The sequence below is a fragment of the Balaenoptera physalus genome, assembly GCF_965194825.1.
Source record: "Balaenoptera physalus genome assembly, chromosome: 4".
NCBI lineage: Eukaryota > Metazoa > Chordata > Mammalia > Artiodactyla > Balaenopteridae > Balaenoptera > Balaenoptera physalus.
In genome coordinates, this window is record NC_138891.1 from 79,034,126 (window position 1) to 79,046,662 (window position 12,537).

Genomic DNA, 12,537 nt, shown 5'->3' on the forward strand with positions numbered 1-12,537 from the left:
CTGAATTATGCCAAAGGGGTTCCAGCTTTTTTTTTTTTTGTCATCCCTGACCTCTCTTTCTCTTGCACCCTACATTGAATCCATAAGCAATCTACTATCAGTATAGATGTGCAGTCTGATAATTTTCACCATTTCCACTGTTACTAAAAAGCCACCAACATTTATTTAATGGAGGATGACAATAATCTTATAACTCATCTCCTTCATTCTGCTTTTGCTCCTGTACATTTGTTCTTTTATTTCTCTTTTCCATATAAGACCCAGGGTCATCTTTTAACATAAATTGATACATGCTTTTTCCTAGCTCTTCAACTGTTTTTGTTGTTGTTGTTTTGTTTGTTTGTTTGTTTTTGACCCAGACGAGTGGCTTGTAGGATCTTAGTTCCCCGACCAAGGATCGAACCCATGTCCCCTGCAGTGAAAGTGCAGAGTCTTAACCACTGGACGCCAGGGAATTCCCTCAACTGTTTTCTAATGTCCAAGGAATAAAAGCCAAACACTATGGCTTGTAATGCTGTGCACGATCTGGACCTTTCCTATCTCTCATGTCATCTTTTGCCAATTTCTCCCACCATGTTTCAGCATGTTGGTCTTGTTTAAGTTTCTAGAATTCTCCAAGGTCCTTTAAAACCCAGGTCTTTTGCCCACACTGGTCCTTTGCCTGGAATGCTCTTTCTCTCCTAATTTCCTGTAATTATCTTACATTAATGCTTCAGGTTTCAGTTCAAATACTTCATCATGGAAGCCTTTCCTGATGAGTTCCTCTGTTATATACACTCACATAGATGATGCTAAACTTCTTTCCTAGCATATAGTAGAAAACTGCTTTGTTTAAATCTGTGTATATATACTTTTTTCTAACACACAGAATACATTTTTTTCATGACTTATGTCTGTGGAGTGTATCTATGTGTTTGTGTTTACCCACAAAATTTGTATCATACTTCCTATTAAATTTGACAGGCCACTTTGTTTACTTAAATATCAAATATGAACAAATTTGCTGTATTTTGAAATTAATTGCTTATAGGCCTAGCTCCAACTTTCTCTCCACCCCGTAACCCCTCAAGGCAAAGGAGGTACACATCATCTGTACACATCATCTCCATCTTTACCACAGAACACCCAGAGCAAACAAAATTAAGGATGAGAAATGTTCATCTTATTACAAGTAAGCACAGTGCATTGTTTTTTCTTTTACTGTGACATCGTTTGGCTGACATCATGAAAATTACACCTGCCCCAGAATAAAATGCAAAGGTAGAAAATGGCATTTTCATTGCTATCATGTCAGATAACCATAAATCACCATAGATTCTAATGGATCAAGGATAACCATGGGTCACGATGGATCACCACAGAACCACCAATAGTGGGTTGTCATGGACCATCAACATGAATCATTATGAAATCACTTTGGATCACCATGAGTCATCTAAAGATCCAGGGATCACCATATGAACCATTGAGCCAGCTTTTATAAAAAGTGCCTGAAAAGGTCAGGAAATGTGGGGGAAATATCTCTTCCAACCTCACATTTTTTCTTCTCTCTTTCCTTCCTATCAACATACAAACCAACATTACCTATAGGTTAAAAGTGTGGCCTGTGGATCCAGACAGAATTGGTTCCCAGTGCCAGCTCCCTAACCAAGCCCCCCGCCCCCAGTATTACTAGCTATATGACCTTGGACAAGCGACTTCACCTCTGTGCATCTGTTTACTCATCTGTAAAATGAGGCAAATGTCATCCTCATAGATTTATGAGAATTCAATAAAAGTATAAAGCTCTTAAGACTGGGGATTATTGTTACAAATATGCTTAAATTTTCCTATGTTAAAAAGAAACTTTCCTGTCATCTTACAGTAGAACTGTGTGTACCTCTACCAGACGATGGATACCTCTGAGGCAGAGACCAGGTCTTGTTCATCTTCTTATGCCTATCACAGAGTACAGGCCTGCCAATGTATATTTTTTGGAGGAAGAAAGAAAAGAAATAGGGATGGAGATGTTCAGAAATCTCACTAATATTTTTGGTGATGGCCTTGGCCGAGGGTCTTGAACATGAGGCGTTGTGAACGTTAGATTGCTGTAGGTGAGAAGGACATGATTTTCTTTCCTGCATGGGGACAAGTGTGAAATGGGGATCAGGGATGGATAAATAGGCAGTTTTTTGAGTCCAGAATGGGAGACACCATGATGTCCAAAGAGGTGTAAAGGCTAAAATCTTTGTTTGTACATGACATTAAGCCAGTTTCACCCTTGTATGCCTCAGATAAAGATTCAAGGCCTCATCACTAGCCCTTAAACATCTTCAGCGGCTTCCCTGGTGGCGCAGTGGTTAAGAATCTGCCTGCCGTCAGACTCTGGGAGGGCTCAGGCCAGGGAGTGCTTCCCAGGGCTTCTGCTGCCAGTGTCCTTGTCCCCCCGGTGGAGCAGAGCCACCCCCCGCCTCTGCAGGAGACCCTCCAACAGTAGCAGCCGTCCTGTGAACAGAAAGAGAGCTGGCCTGAAGAAAAAGCTGAAACACAGAAGCTAACGGTTCCAAGAGCATCACAGTGGACTTGGAACCCGAATGATGCCATTCTATGGTTACCCTATATTTAAAATTCTTATTAAATGAGATGTATGTGCCTGAAAACTGATATTGAACTATGACAATAAGCTTAGCCTTCAGGGGAGACACCTGATATGTTCTTCGGCTGGTGTGAAAGTAGAAACAGCACCCTGCTTTACCATGTTAACAGTACTCTTTCTTCCACTGTCACCTAATCCTCAGCACTAGAATGAGATGGACACAAAAGCTGTATTGAGGATGTAAGAGAAGTTGCTCTGCACTTCTACAGCCTTTCAGTTGGAAGATGAAATATCATGTTTATGTGCTATGGGAATGATCCTCTTGTAAAGACACTATTGTTAATGAAGACGGGAGAAGCAAGAATTTCATCTGTAGTGATGAACAGTGATGCCATAATGGATTTGATGGAATATATGGTTGATGCACATTACCCCAACCTGGAGAGCAGGAAAGAAAAGGATAAGGTTCTCATATCACTAAAACAGAAAAATGAACAGAAATATGAGCATGAAAGTCAGAGAGACCAAGATGATTCTTCTTCATCAATGTAAGTCATGGACCTGAACATTGTGTCACCTGGTAGAAGTCTGGAAAAATTAAAAGAAACTCCAAATCACTAACACACACACACACACACACACACACACGCACACTCACACACACACACACACACACACAAAGAATCTGCCTGCCAATGCAGGGGACACGGGTTCGAGCCCTGGTCCGGGAAGATCCCACAGGCCACGGAGCACCTAAGCCCGTGTGCCACAACTACTGAGCCTGAGCTCTAGAGCCTTCAAGCCACAACTACTGAGCCCACGTGCCACAACTACTGAACCCTGCACTCCTAGAGCCCGTGCACCGCAACGAAGAGCAGCCCCCACTTGCCGCAACTAGAGAAAGCCCGCGTGCAACAAGCCCGCGTGCAACGTTTGGCGTGCCAACGCGGCCAAAAATAAATAATAAATAAATAAATAAATTTAAAAATAAATAAATAAAGTGTTGTGCTATACTTACGTTTAAAAAAAAAAAAATCTTCAGCTTTGCCCTCCACTATGCCTCTGCATGCACTCAGGATCTCAGCCTCTCCCACTGCATCTCCAAATGCTCTCTGTCTGCAAGGGGAGGCAGAGGAATATAGTAGGTAAGCACTCTGAACAAGTCGTGTCAGCTAGCTAAGGCTCAAATAAAACTAAGATGAAAAACTTCCTCAGAATAATCTATATTCATTCATTGGGCAAATATTTATAGAGCGCCTGCCATTTGCCAAGCACTGTTATAGGTTATGAGGATACATCAATGAACAAAATACACAAAGACTTTGTCATTGTGAAACTTATGTTCTGGTGGGGAGCTGGAGTGGAAGACAGACAAGGCAGGACTTATGGCAGTAAAGTACTTAGCACAGAACCTAGCCCATAGAAAGTCCTCAGGAGTTATGTGTAAGTATTATTATTCAAGGCTACTGTCCTACGTCCAAAAATATTTCTCAGACAGTACCAGCTCCATTCTTGATTATTTGAATTTGTGTGTTGTTTAGAGAAAACCTCAGGACTCTAAGTATTTGCAATTTAGCCCTTTATCCCAAATGGTCTCATGAAAATATGCCCGGTGTTTGAATCCTGAAGATGCTTACTTGAGCAAGTTCCTAAACTCTGAAATGTAGCTTTTTTTCTTTAAATGGAAAAAAATGTGTTACTAATATACTCCTTCTGTAAGTATGCTCCCTTTTAATTACTTAAATTGTTTTTATTTTTCTCTTGTCCAATCTTATTTATTTTATTATTCTTTTCAAAGTACTACCCTTTTTTTTGTTTTTTGATTGGCTGATCTCTGTTGTTTGTTTCCTGCTGTATCAATTTCTCCTTATTTTTACCATGACTTCTTACTGTTTCTTGAGTTTATCTAACATGTTAGGTTGATCATCCAGCTCCGATTTAAAACCTTCCTTCTTTTCTATGATAAACATTTAAGGTTAGATCTTTAGCTTAGGCACCATTTTAGCCTCATCCCACACATATTGCTTTCAGTATAGATCGCTTCTAAATGTGTTTTGTACTTTTCCAACGTGGCCTTTTCTTCAGGCTATGAATTGCTTAGAAGTATAGTTTTACTTTCCAAATATATGAGTTTTTTGGAAGGGGAAAGAAAAAAATTTTTTTAATTTGTAAATTTCTTGCCTTGCAGTGAGAGAATGAACACAGTACACATTTTCTTTGGTATTTGTTGTCTTTCCTGTTTGGCTTACTTTACAGTTCATTTTTATAAATGTTACAGTGTTACATGCATGTTTGAAATGAAATGTTTTCTTCATTATTTGGGTACAGAATTATATATAAATGTTACATATATACAGCTTGTTCACTGTATTACTCAAAACTTTTACATCCTGATATTTTGTCTGCTTGATCTATCAGGTCCTTAGAGAGCTGTATTAAAGTCTCTTATGTCAGTAGGTGTTTTTGTTTCTCCTTTTAATTGTCTAATTTTGTTTTACATATTTTGAATCTTTGTTTAGAAGCTTATATTTTCTAGAAATTAATAAAAATAGTTCTCAGCCTCCCTTTCTTTCTCTCCAAGTCTCATAGGCTGCTTGTGGGTCAAGATAGTCCATGAGAGGGACTTTCATTATTTCTCTGCATGTCCCCCTCAACCTTCTCTCATACTTGGTCTGTGAGTGTGCTCTTGCCTAAGAAGATTTGAGCATTTTTCCACAGGAGACCAGGACAGGGGCAGAGACTCTGATGCAAGAGGAACCACAGGTGTGGCAGAGAAAGGTGAGGGAGAGATATGGAGAGGGTAGTTGAAAGGAGTGAGATGTGCTCTGACCTGAGACAGACCAAGAGGAGAGAAGTGAAACAAGATGGAGAGGCTGAGGGATGAAAGGAGGGCAGGCAATTCTTGGCTGTGCTGTTAATAGTATTTAGACAGAGAAAGGTGTAATTTAAAAAACCTGAAACATAAAATAGAGAGGGAGAGTAGGTAACACACAAGAGCCTGGGACAACTGAATTACAGATAAAAAAAATTTGCTCCGATTTATTGCTTCTCATTAGGTTTCAAACCCTGTACCAGTGTGTGTAAGTGCATGTTCTCATGGAACCCCCGCTAATATGTGAGATAGGTGCATTAACCCCACTTTGCTGATGAGATCATTGAATCTCAGAGAGTTGAATTGAGTTGGGACTAGCTCTCTTTACTTTGCCATTCCAGAAACAAATTTAGAGAAATGGGAATCAGAGACCGTCAAAGAGAAAAAGGTAGTAGGGAGGAGGGGTGGGAGATAAATGCTCAAACAGCATTAACCACAAAAGAAAAGATTGATAAATCAGGCAACATAAATATATCAAGTGTGGTCTCAGCTACAGACTAGCTGTAGTCTCATTTCAAGGGGAAGCTCAAGAGCACAAATTTGCAGCATTGGCCGAGAGGTCTGGTCCTGGCAGGAAGGGTGGGTGGTGATGACTAAGGGAAGACTTAGACAGCTCCCATTAACCCCAGGGCAATGCCTCAGAGAAAGGGGCAGCTGTGGGTTATTAGCCAACAGTTAGAAAAGCTGAGGACTGGGTAAACCACGTGCAGTTAAAGGGATCTGGGCAGGGCATCAACAGTATACACTATAAATATCTGTTTGTAAAAACAGATGATTAAAAGAACACAAAGTGAGACCTGCTTCTGGGAAGATGAAGTAGAGGTACTTTTCCCTATTCCTTTTACTAAGCACAACCCAAGGTCCTGAATATTACATATAAACAAACATAAGATGATATTGTGAGTTTCCTGTTTTGTTTTGTTGTTTTTTTGGTTTTGTCTTGCCATGTATATCCCACACTGGACATTAGAAAAGCCAGCAACCTGGAAATGCCAATGGGCACAGACAAAGAAAGTACCAAGAAAAGCCTCCTCTTCCTCTCAAAGGACCAGGAAAGGGGCAGCCAAGAAAGACAGGAGACTTTTAGACAATATGAACTCTACAAAAACATTAGAGCCCCACTTCTACCCTGGCCAGCAAAACTGAGTGAAAAGCCTAGGCTTACACCTTTGCCACTGTAAGGAGGCATTCCCTTCCCCGCTTCTTTGCACCTGGGAGATGTCATAGAAGGCTGAGTGGGGAGCCAGGACTTCCTGTTGGGTGGTAATGAACATCTTTCTGTCCACAAGCTTCAGTTAAGACCAAGTGGGAAACCTAGAGTTCCATCCCCATCTGGTAATAATGAGGTATTCTTCCCCATCTTCACGGGAATAGTATCAGATGAGGCTTAGTTGAGAATGAGGACTTTCATGACTTCTCAGTAGTAACAAGCCCCCCAACCCCTGGCCCCCTCAAAAGGTATCAGTGGAAGCCATGTGGAGAGCAGTAACGAGGTGTCCCTCCCCTGCCTAACCAGGGTGGAATCAAGAGAGGCCTAGTAGGGAAACTAAATTTCCACCCCGGCCCAGCTGTAATGAAATCCTTCCCTCCCTTCTCCCCCTACACCCTACCCACTCCCCACCCAACCCCTCCCTACACACACAGTGTCAAGGGAGGCTGAGCGTAGAACTTGAACTTCCACCTCAACCTGACGGTAATAAAGTGGTGCCCCCTCCATCCACCAGGTTGGTATTAGAGGAGGTCTGATAAAACACAAGATTTAAATAATATCCTGAGTCGTATAATGTACAAAATGTCCAGGTTTCCAGTGAAAATCATTTGTTATACCAGGAACCAGGGAGATCTCACACTAAGTGAGACAATCAACAAATACTAACAATGAGATGACACACATGTCAAGTTGTCTGACAAGAACTTTAAAGGAATCATCATAAAATTTTTTGAACAAGCAATAACAAATACTCTTGACACAAATAAAAAACTTAAAGTTTAGTAAAGAAATAGGAAGCCTCAAAAAGAAATAAAGATATAAAGAAGAACCAAATGAAAAATTTAGAACTAAAAAATATAACCAAAAGGAAAAACTCAATGAATAGGCTCAATAGCAAAACTGAGAGGACAGAAGGAAGGATCAGTGAATCTGAAATACAGAAACTACCCAATCTAAAAAACAAAGAGAAAATAGTCTGGGAAAAAATGGACAGAACCTTAGGGACCTGTGGACAAAAAGTCTAATATTTGTATCATCAGAGTCCCAGAAACAGAGTAAGAGGGAGGGCTGAAAACTATTTTAAAAAATGACTAAAAATTTCCAAAATTTTGCAAAAATCATAAACTTACAGATTGAAAAAGCTGAGCTAGCCTGAAATGTGTTAAAACCAGAGAAATTAATACCAAGACATATGATAATCAATCTTCTGAAAACTAAAGACAAAGTCCTAAAAGCAGTCGAAGAGAAATGACATGTTATCAACAGGGGAAACAGAATTCAAATGACAGCACAATTCAAATGACAGCATAATTCAGATGACAGCATCAGAAACCATGAAGACTAGAAGGAAATGAAAAAGCATTGTTCAAGTGCTAAAAGAACTATTAACCCAGAATTTTATTCCCAGTGAAAAACTATTTCAGGAACGAAGGGGAATTTATGAGATTCTCAGATGAAAGAAAACTAAGAGAATTTGTCACCAGCAGACCTACCTTAAAAGAATGGCTAAAGGAAGTTCTCTAAAAAGAAAGGAAATGATAATAGAAGGATTTTTGGAACAACAAGAAGGAAGAAAGAACATAGATAAAAATATGGGTAAACACAATACATTTTCATTTTCTTCTTGAGTTGCCTAAACTGTTCAATGGTTAAAGCCAAAATTATAATACCTTTCAGGGTGGTTCTCAATGAATATAGAGAAAATATTTAACACAATAACACACATATTATAAATGGAGGAGGGTAAAGGGACATAAAGGGAGATAAGACTTCTATAGTTCACTCACAATTTCAAAATCCATTGACTTTGGACATTATTATTACATATATCATATATTATTACTATATATATACTATCTGGAGCAATAACTTTAAAAAGCTATGCAAAGAGATGTTCTCAAAAATTGTAGACAAAATAAAACAGAATTCTGAAAAATGTTCTAGCGACCCATACATAGGCAAGAAAAAGAAAACAGAAAAAACAAACATAAATGTAAAACAAAAAATAAAGTAAGAAACCTAAGCCCTAATATCAATAATTACATTAAATATACATGGTCTAAATATGAAAATTTAGAGACAGCGAGTGGCAGAGTAGGTGGGGAGGAAATGAGTCAACTGTATATTTTCTACAATAAACTAAGTTCAAATATAATTACATAAGTTGGTTAAAAATAAAAGGATAGAAAAGATAAAATGCAAACATTAATCAAAAGAAAGTGGGAGTGACTATCTTAATATCAGCTGAAGTACAGAGCAAAGCAAATAAATTATCAAGGACAGAGAGGGACATTACATAATGATAAAAGGATCAATATACCAAGAAGATGTAGCAATCCTAAATGTGTACATATGAAACAACAAATGTGAAGCAAAAACTGATAGAGCTGAAAGGAAAAATAAACAAAACCAGAATCATAATTGGAGACTCCAACATCTCTCTCTCAATAACTGACAGAACAACCAGATGCAATAATTAATTCCCTCAAAGAATTGTAGTAAAGATTTATGGAACAAACGCCTGAGACCTTCAATACTCATCAGCAGGATATACAAAGTCAACCATAATAGACATGATCTCTGACTTTATGGAGATTATGTCTAGTGGGGAAGACAGATAATTAAACAGCCATGTTCATGTGTGGGTAAATGGAGTAGTGGAAATTCAGGCTCCTATGGGAGTCAAAAGGGCTTTTTTTTTTGGATTTTATTTTATTTATTTCTTTATACAGCAGGTTCTTATAAGTCATCCATTTTATACACATCAGTGTATACATGTCAATCCCAACCTCCCAATTCATCACACCGCCAGCCTCACCCACCACTGCTTTCCCCCCTTGGCGTCCATACGTTTGTTCTCTACATCTGTGTCTCAATTTCTGCCATGCAAAACGGTTCATCTGTACCATGTTTCTAGGTTCCACACATATGGGTTAATATGTGATATTTGTTTTTCTCTTTCTCACTTACTTCACTCTGTGACAGTCTCTAGATTCATCCATGTCTCTACAAATGACCCAATTTCGTTCCTTTTTATGGCTGAGTAATATTCCATTGTATATATGTACCACATCTTCTTTATCCATTCGTCTGTCAATGGGCATTTAGGTTGCTTCCATGACCTGGCTATTGTAAAGAGTGCTGCAATGAACATTGGGGTGCATGTGTCTTTTTGAATTATGGTTTTCTCTGGGTATATGCCCAGTAGTGGGATTGCTGGGTCATATGGTAATTCTATTTTTAGTTTTTAAGGAACCTCCATACTGTTCTCCATAGTGGCCGTATCAATTTACATTCCCACCAACAGTGCAAGAGGATTCCCTTTTCTCCACACCCTCTCCAGCATTTGTTGTTTGTAGATTTTCTGATGATGCCCATTCTAACTGGTGTGAGGTAATACCTCATTGTAGTTTTGATTTGCATTTCTCTAATAATTAGTGATGTTGAGCATCTTTTCATGTGCTTCTTGGCCATCTGTATGTCCTCTTTGGAGAAATATCTGTTTAGGTCTTCAGCCCATTTTTTGATTGGGTTTTTTGTTTTTTTAATATTGAGCTGCATGAGCTCTTTATATATTTTGGAGATTAATCCTTTGTCCGTTGATTCATTTGCAAATATTTTTTCCCATTCTGAGGGTTGTCTTTTCATCTTGTTTGTAGTTTCCTTTGCTTTGCAAAAGCTTTTAAGTTTCATTAGGTCCCATTTGTTTATTTTTGTTTTTATTTCCATTACTCTAGTAGGTGGATCAAAAAAGGTCTTGCTGTGATTTATGTCAAAGAGTGTTCTTCCTATGTTTTCCTCCAAGAGTTTTATAGTGTCTGGCCTTACATTTAGGTCTCTAATCCATTTTGAGTTTTTTTTGTGTATGGTGTTAGGGAGTGTCCTAATTTCATTCTTTTACATGTAGCTGTCCACTTTTCCCAGCACCACTTATTGAAGAGACTGTCTTTTCTTCATTGTATATCCTTGCCTCCTTTGTCATAGATTAGGTGATCATAGGTTCATGGGTTTATCTCTGGGCTTTCTATCTTGTTGCATTGGTCTATATTTCTGTTTTTATGCCAGTACCATATTGTCTTGATTACTGTAGCTTTGTAGTATAGTCTGAAGTCTGGGAGTCTGATTCCTCCAGCTCCGTTTTTTTCCCTCAAGACTGCTTTGGCTATTCAGGGTCTTCTGTGTCTCCATATAAATTTTAAGATTTTTTGTTTTACTTCTGTAAAAAATGCCGTTGGTAATTTGATGGGGATTGCATTGAATCTGTAGATTGCTGTGGGTAGTATAGTCATTTTCACAATGTTGATTCTTCCAATCCAAGAACATGGTATATCTCTCCATCTGTTTGTATCACCTTTAATTTCTTTCAACAGTGTCTTATAGTTTTCTGCATACACGTCTTTTGTCTCCCTAGGTAGGTTTATTCTTAGGTGTTTTATTCTTTGTGTTGCAATGGTAAATGGGAGTGTTTCCTTAATTTTTCTTTCAGATTTTTCATCATTAGTGTATAGGAATGCAAGAGATTTCTGTGCATTAATTTTGTATCCTGCAACTTTACCAAATTCATTGATTAGCTCTAGTAGTTTTCTGGTGGGATCTTTAGGATTCTCTGTGTATAGTATCATGTCATCTGCAAACAGTGACAGTTTTACTTCTTCTTTTCCAATTTGGATTCCTTTTATTTCTTTTTCTTCTCTGACTGCTGTGGCTAGGACTTCCAGAACTATGTTGAATAATAGTGGTGAGAGTGGACATCCTTGTCTTGTTCCTGATCTTAGAGGAAATGGTTTCAGTTTTTCACCATTGAGAATGATGTTTGCTGTGGGTTTGTCATCTATGGCCTTTATTATGTTGAGGTAGGTTCCCTCTATGCCCACTTTCTGGAGAGTTTTTATCATAAATGGTGTCAAATTTTGTCAAAAGCTTTTTCTGCATTTATTGTGATGATCATATGGTTTTTATTCTTCAGTTTGTTAATATGGTGTATCACATTGATTGATTTGCATATATTGAAGAATCCTTGCATCCCTGGGATAAATCCCACTTGATCATGGTGTATGATCCTTTTAATATATTGTTAGATTGCGTTTGCTGGTACTTTGTTGAGGATTTTTGTGTCTATATTCATCAGTGATATTGGTCTGTAATTTTCCTTTTTTGTAGTATCTTTCTCTGGTTTTGGTATCAGGGTGATGGTGGCCTCATAGAACGAGTTTGGGAGTGTTCCTTCCTCTGCAATTGTTTGGAAGAGTTTGAGAAGGGTGGATGTTAGCTCATCTCTAAATGTTTGATAGAATTCACCTGTGAAGTCATCTGGTCCTGGACTTTTGTTTGTTGGAAGATTTTTTATCACAGTTTCAATTTCATTACTTGTGATTGGTTTGTTCATAGTTTCTATTTCTTCCTGGTTCAGTCTTGGAAGGTTATACCTTTCTAAGAATTTGTCCACTTCTTCCAGGTGGTCCATTTTATTGGCATAGAATTGCTTGTAGTAGTCTCTTAGGATGCTTTGTATTTCTGCAGTGTCCATTGTAACTTCTCCTTTTTCATTTCTAATTTTATTGATTTGATTCCTCTCCCTCTTTCTCTTGATGAGTCTGGCTAATGGCTTATCAACTTTGTTTATCTTCTCAAAGAACCAGCTTTTAGTTTTATTGATCTTTGCTATTGTTTTCTTTGTTTCTATTTCATTTATTTCTGCTCTGATCTTTATGATTTCTTTCCTTCTGCTAACTTTGGGTTTTGTTTGTTCTTCTTTCTCTAGTTCCTTTAGGTGTAAGGTTAGATTGTTTATTTGAGATTTTTCTTCTTTCTTGAGGTAGGCTTGTGTAGCTATAAACTTCCCTCTTAGAACTGCTTTTGCTGCATCGCATAGTTTTGGAT